This window comes from Haliotis rubra, unplaced genomic scaffold (assembly GCF_003918875.1).
Source record: "Haliotis rubra isolate DU_JTF1 unplaced genomic scaffold, ASM391887v1 Scf58, whole genome shotgun sequence".
Classification (NCBI taxonomy): Eukaryota; Metazoa; Mollusca; class Gastropoda; order Lepetellida; family Haliotidae; genus Haliotis; species Haliotis rubra.
The window spans coordinates 502290-516517 of record NW_025767279.1 but is presented as its reverse complement, the minus strand read 5'-3'; positions in this window follow the sequence as shown (position 1 = coordinate 516517).

The window sequence follows — 14228 nt, the reverse complement described above, 5'->3', positions numbered from 1 at the left end:
AGAGTTGACCAAAGCTACCACGCCGCTATCCTTACGCTGTGCAAGTCGATGCAAGAAGCTCCAGAGTGCTTTCCTTGGGGACTATCGACTGAACTTGTCTAGTGTTTGCTGATATAGCTTTTAGTCCGTCAGTGATTTATTGCTCAATCTTTATGTACATGTGAAGTGTTTTGGAATATTGGGTCGTTTATGCTTGAGTCTGAAAATACAAAGAAAGGATAATGCAAGTATTTCTAAAATTAGAAAAACAATTCTTACAATAAGGCGGGCATTCAACTTGAATTCACGTTTCCGGGCCTTCAAATGTTTCAGATCAAGGTAAGGAGGGTTTGAAAAATATTACCGTCAAACACAAAGTTTCTAACAGCACATGGATCTTGCTTAAAGTTTGTCTGATCCGCTATTCAACATTCAAGGCTTCAGAAAAGCTTTAAAAGGGATTATTGTTTGAAATATGGATGAAATTTCCAAATCTGAAGCATAAATGACAAAAGTCACTTTTTGTTTCAATTTCTTTTCTCCAGGTGATAATTGATATTCCAGCTATATGGCAGGATACGCTCCTCACCCTATTGCCATCATCTGGTATCATCACTATACTTGTGATGCCCGTGTCGGAATAACACAATGAGTGAGTGAGTGAGTTTAGTTTTACGCCACACTCAGCAATATTCCAGCTATATGGCGGAGGTCTGTTAATAATCTGGACCAGATAATCCAGTTATCAACAGCATGAGCATCGATCTACGCAATAGGGAACCGATGACAAGTGTCAATCAAGTCAGCGAACCTGACCACCCAATCCCGTTAGTCCGGAATAATACAGTTGATTTGAATAGAGATTTCTTATGAGCGTGAACGGGTTTTGTTGACATTAGTTACAAAACAGAAGGATGAGTTTTTTCTTCAGAGAAACAGCTAGAGGATGTATATTTTTCACAGACGACAGTTACATACAACGCATTATAAAGCCAATTCTTTGTGCTCGTATGTCACAGTGCATATATGAATTACACGCTATAGAAAGTGTGAAACTGGGAGAGGAGATCCTTCGTTAGTGGAGATACAGAGTCGTGTGACTGGATGTAATTTCACACCGATATTAACCATTCTCGAGGTAATGTCAGGCTAGTTTGTATTAGCATGAACAAAGAATCTCGTCGCCTGGGCATAATGACCCTCAGCTCGTACAATGAAGCCGTGTTATCCCTTTATTCAGACAGCATTTAGAACAAGGTGTACATATTTTGTCTTCAGCCTTCGATCGCCATGGATCAGTTGTCGACCGCTGAAATGTTCTGTTATATGTAAGTGTCTGTCGAACTGTCATTTGTAGTTCACAAGGGCATGGAGTCAGTTATTTGGAGACTCAAGCACATCGGAATCAGTGATTGGTTTCAGTAATATTCAATTACAGAGTCCCGTCTGTGACCGATATTGGCTATTTCGCAGTGTTTATTGCCTATGTTTCCAGGAGGCGACGATGTCGGGGATATGTACAGAGTTACGGCAAGAAGGGCACGATATACGTCAACCGAGATAATCTTTATGCGCTCATTGGGTCAGGAGTGATCTATAATGTGTGAGGAAAGTGGCATGACTACATGAAATAGACATGACTTATGTGAAACTAACATAGGTTGTGCTTGTACAATGTATTTGCACCCGAATGGTGTGATTACACGAGTTAATTTTGTAATTGATCAATAACAGATTGTGAATGGGAGCTTATCCTGATCAGATAGGAGAGGAAGAGATACCGACATAGGACTGTGATGGGGGAACAGCTCATTGACTATGGCGTGCATGGCAGAATGCACCGACTATGTATAACGCATGTGCGTCCAACCAGGCTTAGGACGCCATATTCCAGCAGTATCCTGGCTAAAGACACCAGAAAACAGTGTTCACACATTGTACCAATGTGGGGAATCGTAACCGCGTCCTCGGCGTGACAAGCGAACGCTTTAATCACTAGGCTAACAAACTACCCATTGTCTCCTTTAAGAGGCGGGTTCAACGAACGGTGGCTTAAAGATAAAAAAACGAAAACAAAATACGACGGCGGCCCTGAGACTTGTAACTGTTTACCAGTGTTTTTGTCAGAATGACATCAACAATGAGCGGATGAAAGGAAACGCTAACGGCATTAAGTTTCCGCATTCTTCCGAAGAAGTCCTCTATCAAGTCAAACAAGCCCCAAACCGTTGCAATTATGTACTTTACATCCGCCGGTATCACACTTTCCTCCACAAGAGACCAGCAAACGAGGAAATCTGAAAACGAGACGAAACTATTTAGCAACAGCATAAACATGGGCATGTAACTGATGAATCAATATATACCAAATGAACCTGTCAGAATATATCAGCCTAGCTGGGTTTTGGGGTCTTTCTATGCACGTTACCAAAAAACGTAATTGTTGACTTTGATCATGGATGTTTCCTCTGGGACTTCCTCTTGCACGGCGGCGGACGTTGTCATGCTCCCGTCTTGAAGGCAGTCAACATGTACGGAGCGGAGACTCGTCATATTGTACAGCCCCGGATGTTGTCTTATCACCGAGATTTTCAATTTATAGATTATATCTTGGTCGGTGTTGAGATATTGTGAACAACCCTAAAAATTACACCGACATTATAAATCATGAATATGTGGCAGATGTATTTTAGTGTAAATATATTATTTTAATCTTCTTATTTTTCTCTCCTTTTGTTTGGGGCTTGTTTTTTTACCCGTGAAGATTAGAATTGGTCTTCAGCAAGCCATGCTTGTCCTAAGAGGTCACTAAGGGATCGGGTGGTCAGGATCGCTGACCTGCTTGACACATGTCATGCCAACTGCGTAGATCGATGCTCATGATGTCAATCACTGGATTGTAGTTCAGAGTCGATTGTTTAAAGCGGGCCGACAGCCACATCAAGTGTACTCGTGAACGTAAGCTTATTCAGGTACCTAATATTACTGTCATTTATAACGCATTCAGTGTGTTTTAGAGTCGATTGCCGCCATTAACCTTACACAAGACATTTATGAATCACAACTCCCAGTCACAAACACAAAAGTTATATGCGAAAGTTTATCTTTTTTCAACCCAGACACCGCCAATTCCAAATCCTCGGAGGAGAAATATGATCGTTGGACCCTTATCGAACCCTTCTGACAACAAGCCTCTAAGAAATCACCAGTGGACCTGTTTTCGACGCCACTTTGCCTTATCTATGAGTGTCAATGAGTGGTTGTGTTTCAAGGAAGAATGAATTCATCATCTTATGTAATCGGTGAAGCTGAATGTCTCCCAAGGTCATTAGAAAAAACGAATCGGAAAATGTTATTGCCATTGAGGACCATTATATTGGCTGGGGGTCGTTTTTATGTCGAGGTCACATGGAATATGTTATTTCTGTCGACTCGAAGCTAAATATGTCTGACATACAGTTAGAAAAACATACAGGAAACGCATGTGTCAATCGACTTGTTGATGTGAACATCACTATTGATTTTACACTTTTGTTGAACTTGTGTTTGCAATTCGGTACGCTTGTAAAGACACATGTACGGTTGACACCTGTTGAAGTGAGTGCATGTATTCGACTGCCTGTTTGGTGGCGTACCTCGTCTTCCGCATCATTTGCATGTGATACTGAAGAGCATCGAAGCTGAAGGCAAATCAGTCAAGCCGTAGCGGAATGTGGTGGAAAGTGATTTGATAAGGTTTAAACAAGTGCGTACTGCCTGATCTTATGTGCACAACAGTGTAAATGTCGAGAGGGTGGTTGTATGGGTGGTTAGATGTGTGAGTTGTTTGATGGGTAGAGTAATAGAGTAGGTGGATGGGTGGGTGAGTGGCAAGGTGGGTGGATGGGTAGTTATGTGGTTTAGTGTGGGAGAGGTGCGGGCTGGTTTTGACGGCGTATTCGTTGGAGTGAGTGAGTGAGTGAGTGAGTACAAAGCTTTAACCAGTAATCAACTCCACCGCACTGGCACTCCTGCTGGACGACCGCAAATGCCATGCATTTATTCTTTACTTTATCTGTGTGGCAGCATTGTATTCAGATACATTGACAGTCACAGGAAACTTACAATCTAATTCACACACGTCATGGTTAAAAGTTACTACGAATACAGTCTCCCTTCACTTTGTATCAGTCACGCTACAACAATAGTTCCCCAGCTTTGTAGGACAGTTTATGTTTTGGGGTTCTTTTTTACGAATGAAAACTGGTATTAAAGAGTTAAAAATATATTTACAAAATTATTATTATTATTTTTTTATTATTTTTTTGTTGGGGGGTGTGGGTCTCATTTACTTGTTATTTTTCGGGTCAGCAATTAACTTGCCTTTGCATGTGTTTGTGACAAGTACCAGTGATGCACCATGGTACGCACACCTTTTCGCAAACGCCCTCTTTCATCAGCATTTCATAACAGGGAGAGTGTGCTTTTAAGCGGATATTCTTATGAATATTCAACAGGTTTTGTCACTTACATTCTGAATAATTTAATTCAATTAGTGATGTTTGTGGAAACCTACCATAAATTGTCGCCAATAATAATCGGAATATATACACGATAAATGTTCTGCACTGTGCTTAACACTGAGTTATTGAATATACGTGGTTTGGATAACATGATGTTTCCTCTCCACACTTGTCACAACATCGCAGAGACAAGATACAATCTAATATCAACCAGGCAGTTAGACGAGGAAGTCGCAAGTTCATAAATTTGGGGACGAACATAACCATGAGTTTCAATACCAGCTGCAACTCAAAGCTCATTATCAAACCAAAACTCAGTAAATGTCACCCAGCACATTTCTCTGTCTCGTCAAGTGCGTTAACGTTAGAATAATGCATTCTGAGTGACCGTTGTGAATTTCGGAGAACATGCTCAAGAATATGCTTTATTGCTTTTGTGAACCATCATCATCACAATCTGTCGGAGAAGGTGCGACAGTACCGTTGCATATGTAAGTTACCGGTAACAGCTGAAATCAAGCATATTACGTTAACCATATACCATTTATCACAAACGTTTTGAATGAAGACGGAAAAGAGACATCAGAGCAGATATGATACATGTTTGCGAGGGTTATTTTTAAAATGCTTCTGATTCTCAGCTGATCTTCAGCATACAATGATTGTTGTACAAGGTCACTAACCGGTTGGCGCTGATCTTCAGCATACAATGGTTATTGTACGAGGTCACTAACGGCTTGGAGCTGATCTTTAGCATACAATGCTTGTTGTACGAGGTCACTAACCGGTTGGAGCTGATCTTCAGCATACAATGAGTGTTGTACGAGGTCACTAACGGCTTGGAGCTGATCTTCAGCATACAATGAGTGTTATACGAGGTCACTAACCGGTTGGAGCTGATCATCAGCATACAATGATTGTTGTACGAGGTCACTAACCGGTTGGAGCTGAGTGTCAACAAACAATGATGGCTCTACGGGGTCACTAACGGGTTGGAGCTGATCTTCAACAAACAATGATGGCTGTACGAGGTCACTAACGGCTTGGAGCTGATCTTCAACAAACAATGATTGTTGTACGAGGTCACTAACGGGTCGGAGCTGATTTTCAGCAAACAATTATTGTGGTACGAGGTCACTAACGGGTTGGAGTGGTCAGACTGTCTCCGTTGATACATGTCCCAACTGTGTAGATCGATGCCAATGATATCAATCACATGGTTGTGATTAGAGACTCGATTATTTACAGACTGCAGTAATGTAAATAGAATATTGCCGAGATGCGTTAAACAACAAACAAACTGTACAGCGTTTATACAGCTCTAAATATTGTAATCCCAAATATAACATATGCAGCTCAAACAAAGAAACTAAAGACATTTTGTCATTTCAAATATGGCTATGTTAGTGTAACTAGTGTATGTCTGCTAACCATCGATCCATTAAGAGTTGGCAAGTGATTGCAAAAGTACATAAATTTAGATGGAATCATAAAACCAATGTTCGTAAGTTTCAAAACACATAAAAGTCATAATCCAGAAAAATAATTCTTGACAGCTTTGGCTGCCAGCCAGTTGATTTCGTTTTTTAAAACAATCAAAGATATAAGCCCATTAGACGTTTCCTTTATCAAACGTCGTATGACATTTGTCACATTCTACTAGATCTGGCATACCTGACACGCTGGCTTATCAGGCAAACCTGACTCCAGTAGGGCACCTAAACCTAAATGTTAGATGTCACGCCAACAATGTGAACGTTTATAAGTTGAGACGTCACTGACTGCGGAGGACTCAACTGCATGTATATCTCGCTAGTTCAGTGCTCATAAATGGGTTATTAGATTCCCTATATTTAAGCCAGACGAATAACGTATCTTACTTTTCCGATTGTCTTGATCAATTCCCCAGGGGACAGGAAACAAAATGAAAAAACAAATATGCTTTCTGGATTGAATCGAGGTTAATTTCCAGTTAACATTCTGGAAAGCATAAAATATCACCGTCAGAAGATAATAACTCTTAGTTATCTGCCTGAACAGATTCCGTAGGGCTTTAAGCATAATATCGGTGAAATTTATGAATGGATCTTTTGGATTGTCTGCTTATTTCAATATACAGTCAATGATAACACAACAACAGCTATGTTTTACATGCTCTATTCTACTGCAAGCACATGTGCAGGCCGGGTCAGTGTATAATTTGACTTTTTACAAAAAGTGGTATTGCCATGTGGATAGGGATTTGGGATGCGAAATCGGATTGAAATTACAATTTATAAGATCCCCCCTTTCTCCTTAAATTTGAAATGCGACAACACGGAATGCGAAATACATATCAGTCAGGTTCTAGGTTAACTGATTATACATAGTCTTTATAGTACTCTGGAGACTTCCTGGAACGGGTTGATCGACGAAGACCTGGAGTACGTTGCGTAACCTCAGTCTTCGACGGTGAAGCATCATTGCCATCATAGCTTCGGGTGTTGTCAGCTGGTAGTGACCACGGAGTTTGAACCAAACCGTCGACTGGCGCAAACTTTTCACTCAGAACAGTATCAGGAGTTTCAGAAGTAACTTGATCTTTACTCATGACTGACACGTCCTGTAATTTCATTTCATCTGGAAAGTTCTTACCAGCCTAGGGGTCATCATTGTTGAGAGAGACAGATCTCAGGCGGAAGTGGTCAAGATGTCGTCGAGCAAGCTTATGTTGTGTGTTATAAATAATTCAATTTATACTTTGAAAAGTTAAATCATTTTTAGATTATTATTTTAGTGCTGGCTTATCGATACTACAGTTCATTTGGTTTGATTGTAATAATGGGCATTTCCAATTTAACATCTACACATTTTATGAAATCAACTGAAAGGTACAGGTTCTCTTGCCCCCAAAGTATTGATGTTGTTGTTAGATGATATCAAGCTTAAAAAAGCTACTGCATTTAAATGGCCACTAAACTACCTTTTAAACAGCGCAATTCACATAAGCGCAATCATTTGTCCACAAACGATTACTACATAAGGCCTGTTAGTTACTGGTGCCCTCAACCCATATTAAAGTGATTGGAGATTGTGTAAACTGTTTTAACTTCAACGTCCCCCCTTCATGAGAATTTAACTTCTACGTCAATACTGACACGACTGTGTTGAAATAAGCGTTACTAGGGGATCAGTATGTTATCGACTTTGGTGAACTATCCCTGACATTGCTCTCGGAAGAGTATTGACTAAAACATCAGTGAAACGCTGCTTTCTTCTTTTTCTTATCGCAACCGCTTATTGAAAGCATCTAACTAGAATTCCAAAACGACTCCCGAAGAAGGGAATTATCAAGCTTAGGTTTTCATGGCAGGCTTTTGCATAGTCACGTTTTTTAGTCAGATGACAGTCTTTTCCACCTTTTCGGGCTTGTTTTGGCTTAGTTTAATGGTTGACTAAAACTTGAAAAGTGGATTATTATTTATTCCAAATATAGACCTGAGAGTTAAGTAAGTGAGTGAGTTTGGTTTTACGCCGCTTTTAACAATATTCCAAGCTATTCTAAGCGAACGCTTTTACCACTAGCTAACCTACCGCCCCTCTGAGAGTTGAGGATCCGTGAAGATCCGGGTTAGAATATTGATCTTCAGTAACCTATGTTTGTCGTAAGAGGCGACTAACGGGATCGGGTGGTCAGGCTCGCTGACTTGGTTGACACATGTCATCGGTTCCCAATTGCGCAGATCGATGCTCATGCTGTTGATCACTGGATTGTCTGATGCAGACTCGATTATTTACAGACCGCTGTATAGCTGGAATATTGCTGAGTGCGGTGTAAAACTAAACTCACTCACTCTGGGAGATAAGGCGTAGGTCCAAAGCTGTATCATAAGGCAAAAAATAGTTAGTTTCTAACTGTGGATGAGAGTGTTCAGGGTACTGTTTTCTACGTCTTCACTCTGAAATTCAGCTCAACAATATTACAGCCGTGTTTCAGTTGGTCTGTGCTGAATGAACCAGCCGTGAACCAGTGATTGACATTCTGAGCACTCTACGCACTTGGAATACGATGACATAAGCCATGTCATCGAGTCTGAACAGTCGTCTTGCTTTAGCGAGTGAGTTTGGTTTAACTGGTTTAAGGACACCTTCAACGTTTTGATATGTGATGAAGACCCGAAGTCATGCAGATCTAAAAAACTAAGCATTGCCGCTTTGATGACACCAAGGAGAAAATATTTGATGCTTGCAAACTGAGAAACAGTGCCAGGTTATATGTGGGATTCGAACCCATATCGAATTCTAACACGGCTTTTAGCAGCTCTTTTGTTGACTATGATAATTAAGCTTGATTAAGCGTGTACGGCATGTGGTACGGTTAATTAACCTTCAGTCATTTGACATGTATACTGTTTTACCCGATTCAACTAATTACCACCGTAGGGTTTGGTTGTGCCAATCAGGGACTTCCCAGCTACGTACTTCAAGTATCAACTGACATAATCCAAAAAATCAGTTGTGCCTGATGTCTTAAGGTCTATTGTATTTGTCTGTTTGAATCCTGCGACTTGTTCAGATGGTAAATGTTTCCAATTTGCAGTCACCACACATGATGTTATTGGAGAGCAATCTTGTTTTCTTTGGCTTCCACGACTCCAACCAGTTAATATACACGCAAGTCTTTGCCTTCATGATGTTGGTGTACACACTGTATTCATTATTTTGTCATAAACAGTTTGTATGCAAATAAATTATTTGCCCTAAATATTTTGTGCCAGGTATTTCTTGATTTGATCGCTTGTCTTTCTTTGGGACTGATCACTCTTCACACGTTACTGCTATATCAGTGACGAATTTTTCTTGTTGACTAGATGACAGTTAAAGAGAATGATAAGGATTTGGCAGTTCTATGTTTTGCATCTATATTTCTTTATTATATATCTATTATCTGATCAGCTGTGAAGGAGGTTACAGCAAATTTTCTTTATCATTTTACATTTTATGTATATTTTGCAGATTTATTTGACTAAGTATCACAACAAATAACCGATGCATTACACGTCTATGGAAACTGAAAATGTAATAAAACGGATGTTTGATGTATACCAGAGACCATATACCGACTTCACCGAAAACATACACTAACGAATTTAGGGCACTTCTCTAGTGAGTGTGCATTGATGAATTTACGGACTTCCGTAACGGTATTTCATAGAAAAGATTAATACAATACTAATATCTTTACGGATACATTTCATCAGCAGACGCATTTTATAACGAAGATAAAAGTTACTTATCATTTTCATAAAATCATTAACCTGTCAAAACGTAACTATTTCAGAGTTCACCTTTCCATACCGACGTATACACCTGGAGACCTCAGCACATTGATCGAAAATTATCATGACTGCAAATTTTACCGTGACTGCTGAAAAATTAATTCAGTATCTAATCGGTTTTCCATGAACATGTGATAGGCAAGTGACTTGCATGCCAGTCTGCAGTAGGTCTATTTAAAACATAGTCGGGATCGGGATCGGGATCGTCCCACGGCTGTATGTTGTGAACTGGTGGAATCGTTGTCAATATTCCTGTCGGTCTTGTCGCTAGAAATACTTTCAAATTGAAAAGGTTGCATGTATGTGATATTATCTGTATCTGGTATACCATCAAAACCCAGGTTTGACTTTGTGAGTTGATTTATTTGCTAAACTAGAAGCAGACCTCAGTAAGCCAACAGGCTCGCTACCACTGCCTTTTCCGTGTGTTGATGTAGCGACTGTCCGGTATGACGTCACGCGATCACGTGACCGTGTACATCATTATCTTGCGAAATCGCGAAATGCTTTCGAGGGAGGTGCGTTTCAAATTCCTAATAAAAGCTGTATAATGAACTATTACTGTTTCTAACTGTATTTTGTGTATATTATACATACCTATGGCTTCATTAAGAGCGAATATAAACAATGTGTAGTGACCTTTTTTATCAAATATCCTTTAACCATTTCACGTGCACGAACATTGTGCAGACACACCAAAACGAAATTCAGTATAAATCTAATAATTTTCGAATCCTAAGTCAGTATTCCGTAAAGGTTATGTGAAAGTAGAGTTATAAGTTTACTTGTGTTTTTCTCTGCCAGAAAGTGATTGCGGCTCTCGTAACTTGTGGTATGCTACCTTCGGCAGGGAATGTTTAGAGTTACCTACCCTGGCTGTTCACGAAGACCTTATTGCAGTAGCTTAAATGTAAACTGCGTCTTTTGAATGTGTTATTTATTGATTATACGTTATCTTGTGTGATCATTTTATTATTTGAGTTGTGTGCCTACCGATTTCTGCTCGAAAGTCATCTCGTAACAGCAATAAAAGCCAAACAGCATCATAGACATTAACTATGGCGGTAAACTGTAGATTCAGTCCAATACGAAATCGCTGACATTACTGGTTTACGACCCACATGACATCATAAGACTTATGTGTATAGCCTACGGTAGTAGATCATCTCATTGGTCAGTGATGGTCTGATCACACTCGATCAGGGCTGAGTGTGGGGACTGTAAGGCCCAGGACTGGATAATAAGCATTGTGTTAGTGGGTATAAAGTTAGGTATAACATATAGTTAATGATGAACTTTAGATGGAGTCTCGTTCCCAGACTGTATTAATAATACCATGCGAGACTTGAGCTGTGAACGTGTCTTGTCTGGAGTAACCCACCTACAGAGTCAGTTTATCATTGTGAATCTAACAAATATATATCCATTATCCACATTTACTAAAAAGACACATATGGAAATTATTTGTTTTCCCAGGGTCCCAAACAAGTAGGGTTCAATGGCTATATTACCGCATTTACTACTCCACCTTCATCAGAGATAAAACCTGTTGTTATTCAAATCACGCTGATTCCAAAATAATTATGAGTAAATGAGTAGGTCTCTTGCCTGCTTATTGTAGTAGTATAAGTGCAATAACTCCGCGAGGCCGCCAGAAACATGCTACCTATATAGAAACTCGTGCTTTTAGCAATATTATATCATGGCGGGGGGACACCATTCATGGGCGTCACACATTGTAACCATGCGGGGAATCGAACCAGCGCTTTCGGCGTGACGAGCGAATGCTTTAACCACCCGGCACTCGCATCTCCAAATATTTGTGAATCCTAGAATATTGCGAAAGAATCATAATGGTTACGGTACGATTGAGGTATGGAGAAACTAGCATGGTGTTATAAAAAAATGTTTCTCAACATTTTGGGTCGCTGAGTGAAGCAAACAATTAATTCATCATCCCCGAGTAGTCTTTAGTAGGCTGAAGGTGCCATCTCCTATCATTATTCGTTCGTATCCGTTTATTGCTGACATCGTGTTGTTAGAATAATTTATCACACATCCATGTGCTGTGGCAATAAAGGTGTATGCACTTGGAATGACAAACGAACAACATAATGTATGGCATCAACACTTTTCCAAGTTGAAGTTTTGATGTCATTGCAGATCTGGAATGTTTCATTAACGTGTGTGTGGTTGATAAAGAGTTATTGACTGGAAAATAACATTCAAAATATAATTTCTGCTGACCACGACACCGACGTTGGGCACGAAGACTACCTACCAAGGCACCAGTCTGTCTTCAAAAGCCAGACATTTGTTGACCAATCTTGACCTTTGGATGAAATCGCCACGCAAAAGATTGGAACGTTTTATGTAGCTGGAATCATGGTATTGAAGGCAGCACGTCTGTTTTGTTGTGTTACTTTCTTATGATGTGATAGATGAACTTGGGCGAGTAATTAGATTTAGATTTTGCTCCTCCCGTGTCTGGACAGAGATGGAGTAACACTGAGATTTGATTGTGGTTTTAATGATTTAGAACATTGGGTTTGGGGAGCGGAGTTACAGTATGTCTTACACAGAAATAGCTTAGTCTGAGGAACACATTCTCTTCTGTTTGACCTACGGTGATCTCGTGTTTAGGATCGCGTTCAAAATTATTGCAATTGTATAGTGATGTGAATGCACATGTGTGTAAATGCGTGTGTGTGCGCGCTTGTTACTGTACGTATATTTGTGTGACTGTGTATGTGTACGTATATGTGTGTGACTGTACACGTATGTATGTGAGTGTTTGTGGGACTGCATGATGTATGTGTGCGTGCGTACGTGCGTGTGGGGCACTGTATTTGTGTGCGTGTGGGGGACTGTCTGTGTGTGTATGTGTGTGCGTGTATGGATATGTGTACCTGTGTGGGACTGTCTATATGTGCGTGCGTGTGGAGGATTGTTTGTAGGTGTGTGCATGTGTGGGACTGTCTGTATGGTGTATGCGTGTGGGGGACTGTCTGTATGTGTGTGTGAGTGTGTGGGACTGTCTGCGTGTGCGGGACTGTCTGAGTGTGCGTGTATGGGACTGTCAGTATGTGTGTATGCGTACGACTGCTTTGACTCTTCCTCACTAATGCGGCTTTTTACAGTGCAAGTACTATGAGATGTTGTGTCGCAGTGTTGAGCACTGGCCCTACACAGACACAGTCACCTGATGCCGAGTAAACCAGTGCTTGTTTTACTATAATTTACCCTACAACAACATAATGATCACAAATGTATGAACATAGTTAAGTCGTTGATGGTGATATTGTCGCTACTACGTTTACTTTTCATCTATTTTATGATGAATACATTGCAACATGAATATCCTCTCCGTATTGATCTCAGTACAACAACACGACGTGAGGTTGTGTTAGGCACAATAGTGGAAGTATGTCAGTCAGGTCCAGCCATAAATACTTGGTGCCTGGCAAATTGGTCTCATCTTTAAAGTTGATTCATTCTTCTACTTCTACAAAGTTGTTAATGTCTTGGTACTTTTTGCCCACATTGTTTCCACGTTTGTTCTTAATCAACTCCTAAGATCAAATCATTCTCAGATCGATTGCTATGATTATTTATCAACACTTAATTGACATACCTATAAATGAGTTCAATTCATTGCTATTTTGCATGACAATGTAATTGCATGTTAAGATAAAATCCACAAAAAATCTAAACTGTTTGTTAAAGAGTGATTGAATGAAACAAAACAGCTTGAAACAAATTGTTCTTAAAAAACCCCTTTAATGTCTTTACCCTTGTTCCTCTCAGTTACAAATGATTTTCTAACCTCCTAATGTTTCATTTTCTGTGCAATCTAACCCTATTTAAAAGGCATGGGGTTCTTTGTAGTGTCAGTGAGAAACGAGAACCCATCCATTAAATTTAAAAACTGAGTTAAATTGTAAAAATACTGTAAAAGTGTTGTACAAATGAACATGAAAAAGTATAGCCCACGGGGGAAAATGCAGGTTTGAGATCGTGTCGTGACTACATATGTCATGTCGTTTACCAAAAAATGTGCTATGGTTTAAATAGCAATATTTTCTCGAATTATCAAAAATAGAATTGTGACAAACACTTATACATTTTAATACAGCAGTAACTGGTTGAAGTGATGTATGCCAATATATTCATTTGTAAATAAAAATATCAAATTAGTTTTGAGAAAACTGAAGCGGAAAAGACCTTCAAAACGGGAACAACATGCAGGTAAAACTCGGGATTAGTACTGACTATTCCTCCACCTGGCAGCCACAAAACCTGCCATGAACGCTCTATTGAGGTCTTGAATGTTGTAACCATGATAAAACAGTTTTAGCAAGAGCCTCTTTGAATGATGATCTTTGGAATCTTGTGGAAATAAACATGCTTTGCTGTACGGCAAAAGTTG